General features: G+C 34.8%; 1 long non-coding RNA gene across 2 annotated transcripts in view; it reads left to right on the top strand.

Moving 5' to 3' along the window:
* The first annotated feature begins 2,600 nt into the window (after positions 1 to 2,600).
* Positions 2,601 to 9,184, top strand: part of LOC144962216 (uncharacterized) — a 23,392-nt gene continuing 16,808 nt past the window's right edge. The window contains exons 1-3 of one of the 2 annotated variants that reach the window (XR_013643400.1): positions 2,601 to 2,692; positions 6,309 to 6,421; positions 6,948 to 7,024. This is a non-coding gene — a long non-coding RNA (uncharacterized LOC144962216). Of the gene's footprint in view, positions 2,693 to 3,904; positions 4,332 to 6,308; positions 6,422 to 6,947; positions 7,025 to 9,184 lie in introns of those variants that run through there. The other variant, XR_013643399.1, reaches the window with a different exon arrangement.

The following is a 9,184-nucleotide window of genomic DNA, read 5'->3' as shown; positions in this document are numbered from 1 at the left end:
GCAAAAATTTCATAAAAATAAATAAACAAAATGTTGCGAGGGTGTGATAAAAGTACGAACTTCATGGTCGATCAACTTGGTCATCAATCCATCCAACTATCAATCTATTATACTTCTTCTACTACTACTGCTACTACTACTACTACTACTACTACTACTACTACTACTACTACTACTACTACTACTACTACTACTACTACTCTACTACTACTACTACTACTACTACTTTATACTACTACTATTTTATAATAATAATAATAATGTAGATGTAAGATCTTTTATATGAGAAATTTTGTATAAATAAAATAACTAAAATATTAAATGACCAGTATCATCCACTAAGACCATCAATTATTATGTCAGAAAGAAGTGGTCGCCCCTTCTCTATTTCAACGAAAACAGAGAGACACCGAAAATCTTTTCTGCCGTCCAGTATTAGGCTTTATAACAACAAACAGTAATCATTTTATATAATTATTTCTCATTTTTACTTTTTAAAAATATAAATATTAATTTATTAATTTATTTGTTTTGCAATCTTTTCAATTTTCAATTTATAGTGACAGTTTTAACTATTTTACAGTGTTGATATTATTCATATTATAAAGCGCAGCTCTGGTTATAGAGCTGCTCCTTTTTTTATATATAAACATCCTATTTCCATTGTATTTTTATCTTATTGTGTAAATTATAACACGTCTGTACAAAAAATTTCCTTTTTGGGATGCAATAAAGTATTATTATTATTATTATTATTATTATTATTATTATTATTATTATTATTATTATTATTTATTATTATTATTATTATTATTATTATTATTATTATATAAATAATAATAATAATAATAATAATAATAATAAGAAGAAGAAGAAGAAGAAGAAGAAGAATGATAATGACCTTCTTCTTTATCATCATCATCATCATCATCGTCCTTCTCCTCTTCCTCCCCTTCATCATCATCATCATCCTCATCTTCATCATCATCGCCGTCGTCGTTATCATTACCAGAACCACCAGCTACCCCCACCTTCTATTACTCATTCTCTCCTTCCACGTCTTCTTCCTCGCCTCCTCTTTCCTCTTTGTTAGCCTTATTATTTATCTTGTTTATGTTTTATCATCATCATCATCATCATCATCCTCATCATCGTTATCATCATCATCATCATCATCATCATCATCATCATCATCATCCTCATCATCATCATCCTCATCATCATCATCATCATCATCATCATCATCATCATCATCCTCATCACCATCATCCTCATCACCATCATCATCATCCTCATCATCATCATCATCATCTTCATCATCATCATCATCATCATCATACCATCACCACCACAACCATCTACCCCCATCTTCTATTACTCATTCCCTCCTACCACGTCTTCTTCCTCGCCTCCTCTTTCCTCTTTGTTAGCCTTATTACTTATCTTTTTTTATGTTTTCTTTGTGTTAGTTACCTTATAGATTTTTATAAAATTCAAAATCGTGTAAGCCAGACGATTTTAATTGTTGTGTGGTGCCTTGGTAGGTTTTGTAAAATGTTTACAAAGTGAGACGACCCGTATAAATGTCATGTCGGCAGAAGACTAATATATTTGACATGTTTAATATATATTATATTTATTTTGGGTTTGCCACCAGAAGGCGGATTTTCTTCGATCTTTTTAGCCCGAAAGCTAATCGTTTAGCCCGTCAATATAAAAAATACCACTTCTTCTTAAAATAAAATCCATATTTGAACGCAACAGGTCCAAATTAACAAAGTCTGCGCTTACACGCCTCGATTTAATGCTTATAAACAAAATTAATTACTTTTTAAACGTATATATCGCATTAATTTAATGTGTAGTTTTGCCCGATTGATGAAAAATTAGGATCTCTCTCTCTCTCTCTCTCTCTCTCTCTCTCTCTCTCTCTCTCTCTCTCTCTCTCTCTCTCTCTTTCTCACTCTCTCTTTATTGTGAATTAAAAATATATCTCTGTCCATCCATCTCCCTCGCTCTCTGTTTGTGACCGACTTTCTCTCTCTATCTCTCTCTCTCTCTCTCTGTCTGCCTATCTGCCTCCCTCTCTTTCTCTGGCTCTCTCTATCTGTCTGCCTATATGCCTCTCTCTCTTTCTCTCTCTCTGTCTCTCTCTCTCTCTCTCTCTCTCTCTTTAAAAGAAAAGAATTTAATTAAAATTATATCTCTCCCCATCTATCTCTATCTGTTTTTCACTAACTTTCTCTCTCTCTCTCTCTCTCTCTCTGTCTCTCTCTCTCTCTCTCTCTCTCTCTCTCTCTCTCTGTGTGTGTGTGTGTGTCTGCCTATCAGCCGATTTTAATTGTTGGTTTTTGTAAACGAAGTGGTTATTTGTACTACCACTACAAATAGCGAAAACTACCGCTTTTCACTATTTGTACTCCCAGAACTCTTATGTGTTTAAAGTTGCAAACCACCGCTCCTTTACCTATTTGTAGCTACTCCCAGCACTCTTATGCGTTTAAAGTTGCATTTGTGAGCTTTCAAGGACCCGCCGACCAGCCTCCACTTTTCGCGGTCTTTCTTTGAGAAGTGTGAAGCAACAAAAAACAAATGGCCCTCTCGGTAAACGAGACATTCTCATCTTTTCTCCAATTTGAAAACATTCGAAAATGAGAATAATGTACTTTTTATTTAAAAGTCAACAAAGAAGGTAAGTAAACTAGATACGACAATTTTTTCCTTTATTAAGTGGCAATCTTTCTCGTCATTCTCACTCTAACTCTATCAATAATAGGAATAGGAAAATATGTGACCAAAACACAGCAACCCAATGGATAATCGAGTATAATTCAGAAACGGCCTCAGATACAACTTTGAAAGTTTTACATGTGGTAATTCAACATCTCTGTAATACATTGCAAACAGAAAAAAAAATATTTATTGAGAAAGAAAAGTATAGTTTAGAGCTGAAACAGCTGAAATCAAGTAAAAATAGACCACGACATGCAAAACCTATTGGAATTTTGGAAAAGTCGACAATTAAATATTTATTCACATGTAGATAGACCAACTACACCACTGAATCGGCGTCATTTAGTTATTCACTTTGAACTTTTCAAAATGAAAATAGACCTCATAAAAGCAGAGATATGGATTGATAAATGTTTGAGGTTGTGTATTAGTGTTTTAAATGATCGAAAATAGGTGATTTTAAAAACTTCCGCTCCCCCGTTCCCCGAAATTGGACAGACCTCCGTCAAAGGATGAAAAACGTCAAAATCAGCAGTGAAAAATCAATCGGAAAAAAAGGAAGAGAATTGTAAATTATAAAATGAATGCATGGACATGAAAACGCCAATTAATTGAATAATTTAAAACAAAAATAACTTCCATAAATGGAATATATTGTAAGATATAAAGATGTAAAGTTTTGATGTGGATTGACGAAGTTATCTCTCAAACGCAGCAGACGACAGGAAGTGAATCAGTATAAGAAAATGGCAGCTTTTGTAAACAATCGAGGCCAATAACTTGTTTTTTGGGGAGCTCTAACTTTTGAGTGCAAACATATTTTGCTCTGAAATTTTCAGAGAAACTACTTTAATATGTATCTCAGAAGGATTTTTTTTTATTAAGAAGGACCATCTCTGGTTTAAAAGTTATAAGCGTTTAAACACATATAGGCTACCTACTCTCTTTACGCAAAGATTTCTCAAAATCATGGTATAGGAAGGGGAGTGACTATTCTCATCCCCCTAGTCTAGGACTAGGATGCTAGTCTTCATAATAGTAGTCCACAATTGTTGTATGTTTAATCCAAAGGTTGTAATGCAGTAATTTGTAAAAAAAAAATAAATCAAATCCAAATCGCAAAAAGCCGGCGACGTTTTTTTCCGTAATCCAATCGGCCGGGGGGGGGGGATGAGAATAGAGGCAGCCTATAGGAAGATAATAATATTAGCATCATTGTATGTAGAATTTTATGCCCTTTCCAATGATATATAACACATGCCATTTCATTCAACTGAGAAAGAAGAATGAACATTTTAAAATCACTCCTAAATTTTTTCCCCTCAAAAACGGAAACAGAAATCCTCACCTGTTTTCAACTCGCGAGAGCTACTTCTTGCAAGTGCCTACTAAGAGGGTTGAACTTGAACCTGAACATGCTCCTTCTCTTCTTCTTCTTCTACTTATAACTACAACTAGATACTACTCCTCTCCTGAATGATCGGAACTGTTTAAGAAGCTAAATTACGGGTTCCACCGGCGCAGCTCTCTAGACTTCCAGTCCCACAGTGCCCAGTATGGGCGGGAGACTTTACCCCCGATGTTCCCCGAGTCTCGAGGTAGTTTCACTTTATAATTGTTTTAGCTTTTGAACTGTGGATCTTTTGTCAAACGTTTTATTTTAATTTTTCAAATTTAGTAGCACTTTAAAGGCCTGCGTTAGGTATCGCTCTGCTGTACTGTAACTGTAAGAGCGTAAGAATAAGAACATGGTAAAAGTACCGTAAAAGTATGCTGATGAAAATGATATTGACAATGAAATTATAATAAGAAGAACAATAGAACTTATAAACAAATCAATAAAGAAGCTTTAAAAAAATGAAATTTAAAAGAAGTAAGAAAAGACTGCCTCAAGAAGTGAAAAAAATTGTCCCTGTTGTTGAGATGTGAAGTGGACATGTTTTAATAATCGTGTCTGTTTAGAATTAGAAGAAATGAAAGATGCCACTTTTTATTTTAAATGTAGATTGCACATTAGCAGAACACTAAAAAAAAAAGTTAAGAAAGAAAATCCAATGTGGCAACTTGGTTGCTAGTGAAAAAAGTAAAATTACTCCGCTCAGCATTGCTGCTGGTGTGATGTCTAGTGTTAGTTAGGTGTCACTATATTAGAGTGATATCTTGTTACTTCATATTTTCATTTTAAAACCTGTAGAACAACTTGATTGATTTGTAAATTTCCTTATATGACCATTGTTTTAGTTTTCTGCAGCCATTATAATTCAATTTGAAATATTGAAAGGTACTGGAGAGGAGTCTTAGCGGGGTTTTTTTTTTGTCTGTTAGTTTTAGTTATAGGTCATAGTGCAGGTCCAAGTGTTGGAAATGTACAATGTTTTATTTTTTATTTTAAGGTTAGTTGAAGGAATACTTTCCTTAGCTCAAGGAACGTGCAGAAGACCTCCCCTATTTACTACTTACTACTACTACCCAAGTACTAGTGCTAGACTACTTCTTCCGCCACCTCGCTCCTAAACGGACTGACACCACAGGCAACTGATATTATTCTCTCTCTCTCTCTCTCTCTCTCTCTCTCTCTCTCTCTCTCTCTCTCTCCTCTCCTCTCTCCTCTCTCTCTCTCTCTCTCTGAGTGTGTATCTGTCTGTCTATTTCTGCCCATCTCCCCTCTTTTTACTAATTAGTTTGTAGGTGTTTGGCAAATTCTCAAGAACCGCCAAGATATATGCGGCTGTGTGGCACTCACTTCCGGATTGGAAGGTCTTGGGGTCGAGCCTCGCCAAGGACTCACATTCTCTCACTGTACTCATGTGTATGGTTTCCTATCCGCTAAGAGCGTTGTCTGTCAGAAGAAACGTTCTACTTGTTACGTGTTGCTGCTAGTCATGGATCCTTTGTAAAGTGCTTTGAGCATGTTTGGTGGATATTGCGGCTTATGAAAGCTCAATTCTTTTTTAAATATTTATATATATATAAAAAAGATGCAGGATGATGACGGGCATGCGCTACTTTATGATGTAGTATAAACCATTCCTAATATATGATTTTGCTAAATAGGCCTACACTCAAATTTTACGAGTGTATCTGGTGGCAAATATTAGACACTCGTTGCCACTGTGATTTTGGTGAAACTTGGCTTATACACAGATACATGAATTTTCATAATACGGCTTCAAACAAGCGATCTGAACTTCAATTTATAATGTAGTAATTTTTCTCAAATGACAGCTTGATTGAATGTGACAAGATCCTTTTACTTAATACAATTCAATTTAGTGTGGTCTGTAGTTGTTTGCCTAATATTAGAATGCACAGAATTTGAATTTTTATTGACTTTAAATATTGAAAACAACATGCCTTTGGCTTTCCATTTGTGCCATTCAGCTTTTGACCTAGTCCCTGATTTGAGTACCACGTCACAAATTTAAGTTCTTCGAGAAAACTCTCGACTTACTTTCTTATTCTTCTAACGTACTGAACTGTAACACCTTTGTCTCAGTTGGAGAAAATATTGCAATTTTTAACTTAATATTTAGGTGTTTATGTTATGATCTTTTATATTATTTCGTGTTTTTCAGCTTCCATCATATCACCCTGAGGAAAGTTGGCTAATTTATGACTTTTGTGTCTATGAATGCAAGCAGGGCAAAATACGATTGACCTCAAGCAAAGGAGTTCGCCCTAACCAGAGGTAGGAGGTTGTTTTTGGACGGGGGCAGGAGGTGTTTTGTTACTTTTACATATTTAAAAAAAATGAAAATATTATATGCACAAGGTTATAATATTTCAGAATAACTCGGAAGTAAATTATCTCCATCAGCTTTTCTATCTTGATTGCCAAGACAATTTTAATAAAGCAATCAAACTAATTCTGAATTTTAAAACATCCAGAGGAAGAGGCAATGTGTGCCTATCTGCAGCTCATTTACAGTCTTCAGTGGGCGGGCTGCACGATGTAATGCAGCAAGACAATAGTTCAACTATTACCAGAACAGTTTTAAAAAGTGAAAGACTTGATTTGTTCATTGTATCTGATTGCGCTGGATTAGTATTATTATTGAATATCTTATTAAGATTTATTTTCAATTGCTCTATAATCTGCATGTTGAAATCCTTCACAATTGAGTTATGCAAGTGACAACGCTATTAATATTTTATCATACTATGTTGTGGATAATTTTATTATTTTGTAATAAAAAGTTTTTCTTACCATGCAGGACTCTGAAATTAATACTGGCTTCTGAGGGTTACAGGGGCTAATCACCATCATGAAAATCACCCATGTGATAAATTTGTAAGACTCATTCATTTTATAGTTATTTTCCATCGACATTTTGTCCCTGCAGTTTTTCGCTGCCGAAAATTTTACACTTGACAGCAATTAATCGCAAATTCTATTTTAGTCGCAATTAGACTCAATTTTTTAAAATAAATATGTAATATTTTTTCTTTTCTTGTTACTTTATATTTTCAGTACTTAATTGTCCCTCCCCCCTCCATCTATTGAGTGTAATATATAGTAATAGATTAGTTAGGTAAATGCACTATTGACACCAGGACCAAATGTTTAAAGGACAACAGCCATTCCAACTCATATTTTATTACGATACATTCAAGGTGGCGCACTGAGATGGAGAGATGATGACCAGCTTGTGACAAAATTGACTGTTCCAGAATTTGTAATTTTTTTAATTAAAAAAAAAAAATTTCTTGGAACGGTTCTGGGCAGAGAGTTCACATTTTTCTATCCCTTATATTTGTTTTCCCTTTCCATGTTGCTCCCTGTCTTTGTTATGGATTAAGATTGCTCATTTTTTTCCTGGTCCTTGCGGGGTCTTTAGTTGGGAGGCAGACAGTCAAATACAGTACCTTTCTTCTTGCGATGATTTTTTATACTGTAAATCATCTCTCTGTTATGTACTGTTATAGTTATAGGTTTTGAATATTATTCCATTATGTAAATGTTTTAGCAGGATCCTTTGCTTGTGTCTCGGTGAGACTTTGAGGTAATGTCAAAATTGGTACATCTTTGAGGTGCTCGTGAAATCTACTGTTCCCTATTTATTGAATCAGTCACCATATCATCATTCTTTTTATAGTGTTGCAAGCGCTATTAAGTCCTGTAAGACAATATAAGCAGATCTAGATGGGGGTATTTTTTTGAGTCTATTTTTTTTTTTGTCTTTGTTTTTTTTTTGTTCCAGATAAGGAATTTTAAGATTTGATGGTTGTCCATAGACTTTTCAAAATATAATTTGAATTTGACTATGAGTACGATGCAGTTATAAGTGCTTGATTTCTGAGGACTAATTATAAATGGTGACCACTCTATTGCGTTTTTGTATGCCATGAAAATGTTACAAAGACAATGAAGCGACGTTTTTTGGGAATTCTGCAGTCATTCATTAAACCATTGAATTTGATGAGCGCCTGTTGCATTTTAGTTCATTCAAGTATTTTAGAGTGACAAATACAACTCGTGCATTATGGGTTTATATGCAGATTTTTGTCTTTAAATTGTCAATAAAAAATAAAATGCTTTTTTTTTTTGTTAGCTGGCAGGTCTGAATTGAATGCTATTGCATACAATTTTGTACTTTTAATCTTTTTTCTTTTTACATTTATCCATCCTCACTTTATCCGGAGAATCGCCTGCCCCTCGTGAATGAGACAATGAAGTCAGGGCTGAGAATCTTCCGCCTAAAGGCGGATTTCCGCCTAAACGGTGTTTTATCTCCGCCCATCACCATCACAATTCCGCCTTTTAAAAAGACTCACCACAACCACTACATCAACATCCCTATCACCAATTACTACTACAACCACCACCACATCATCATCTCTATCACCACCACCATCACTACTACAACTACTACCACATCATCATTCCTACCTATCACCATTAATACTACAACCAACCCCATCATCATCCCTACCACCACCACCATCCCTACGACAACTACCACCACATCATCATCCCGACCATCACCACCACTACAACTACAACCACTACTATAACTACCATCACACCATCATCCCTCAGTGATGATAATCTTCCGCGGAATTCCGCGATTTTAGGATTTTTCTGAAATTTTCAACTGTTTTTGCCGTGTCAAACATGTTCGGCTAAGAGGTAATTTAGCTGAAAAATCACCAATATGTCTTTTGTCATTTTTGACACCTCTGCTCAGCTGCATGATTTTTGATGACATTCCCATGCCCATGACATTAGTCTAGACACACTGTTGCCAAATGTGAATAGTGGTACTAACCCATGACGGCCTTGGATGAAAAGATGATCAAAAGGGAAGGGGATGGAGCAAATGGGTGTCAATATTTTTGTACCATTTAGCTTTGTACTCCTTTGTTTGTTTGTTTGTTTGTTTGTTTGTTCTGAATTCAATTGAATTCATTATAACTTATCTCTAATTACCAATTAAAACAAAAATCAGAG

The sequence above is a fragment of the Berghia stephanieae genome, unplaced genomic scaffold (assembly GCF_034508935.2).
Source record: "Berghia stephanieae isolate SIO BIC M18660-M18661 unplaced genomic scaffold, UCSD_Bste_1.3 scaffold7, whole genome shotgun sequence".
Taxonomy (NCBI): Eukaryota; Metazoa; Mollusca; class Gastropoda; order Nudibranchia; family Aeolidiidae; genus Berghia; species Berghia stephanieae.
Note: the sequence above shows the minus strand (reverse complement) of the source record. Positions and strands in the feature narration are given on the sequence as shown.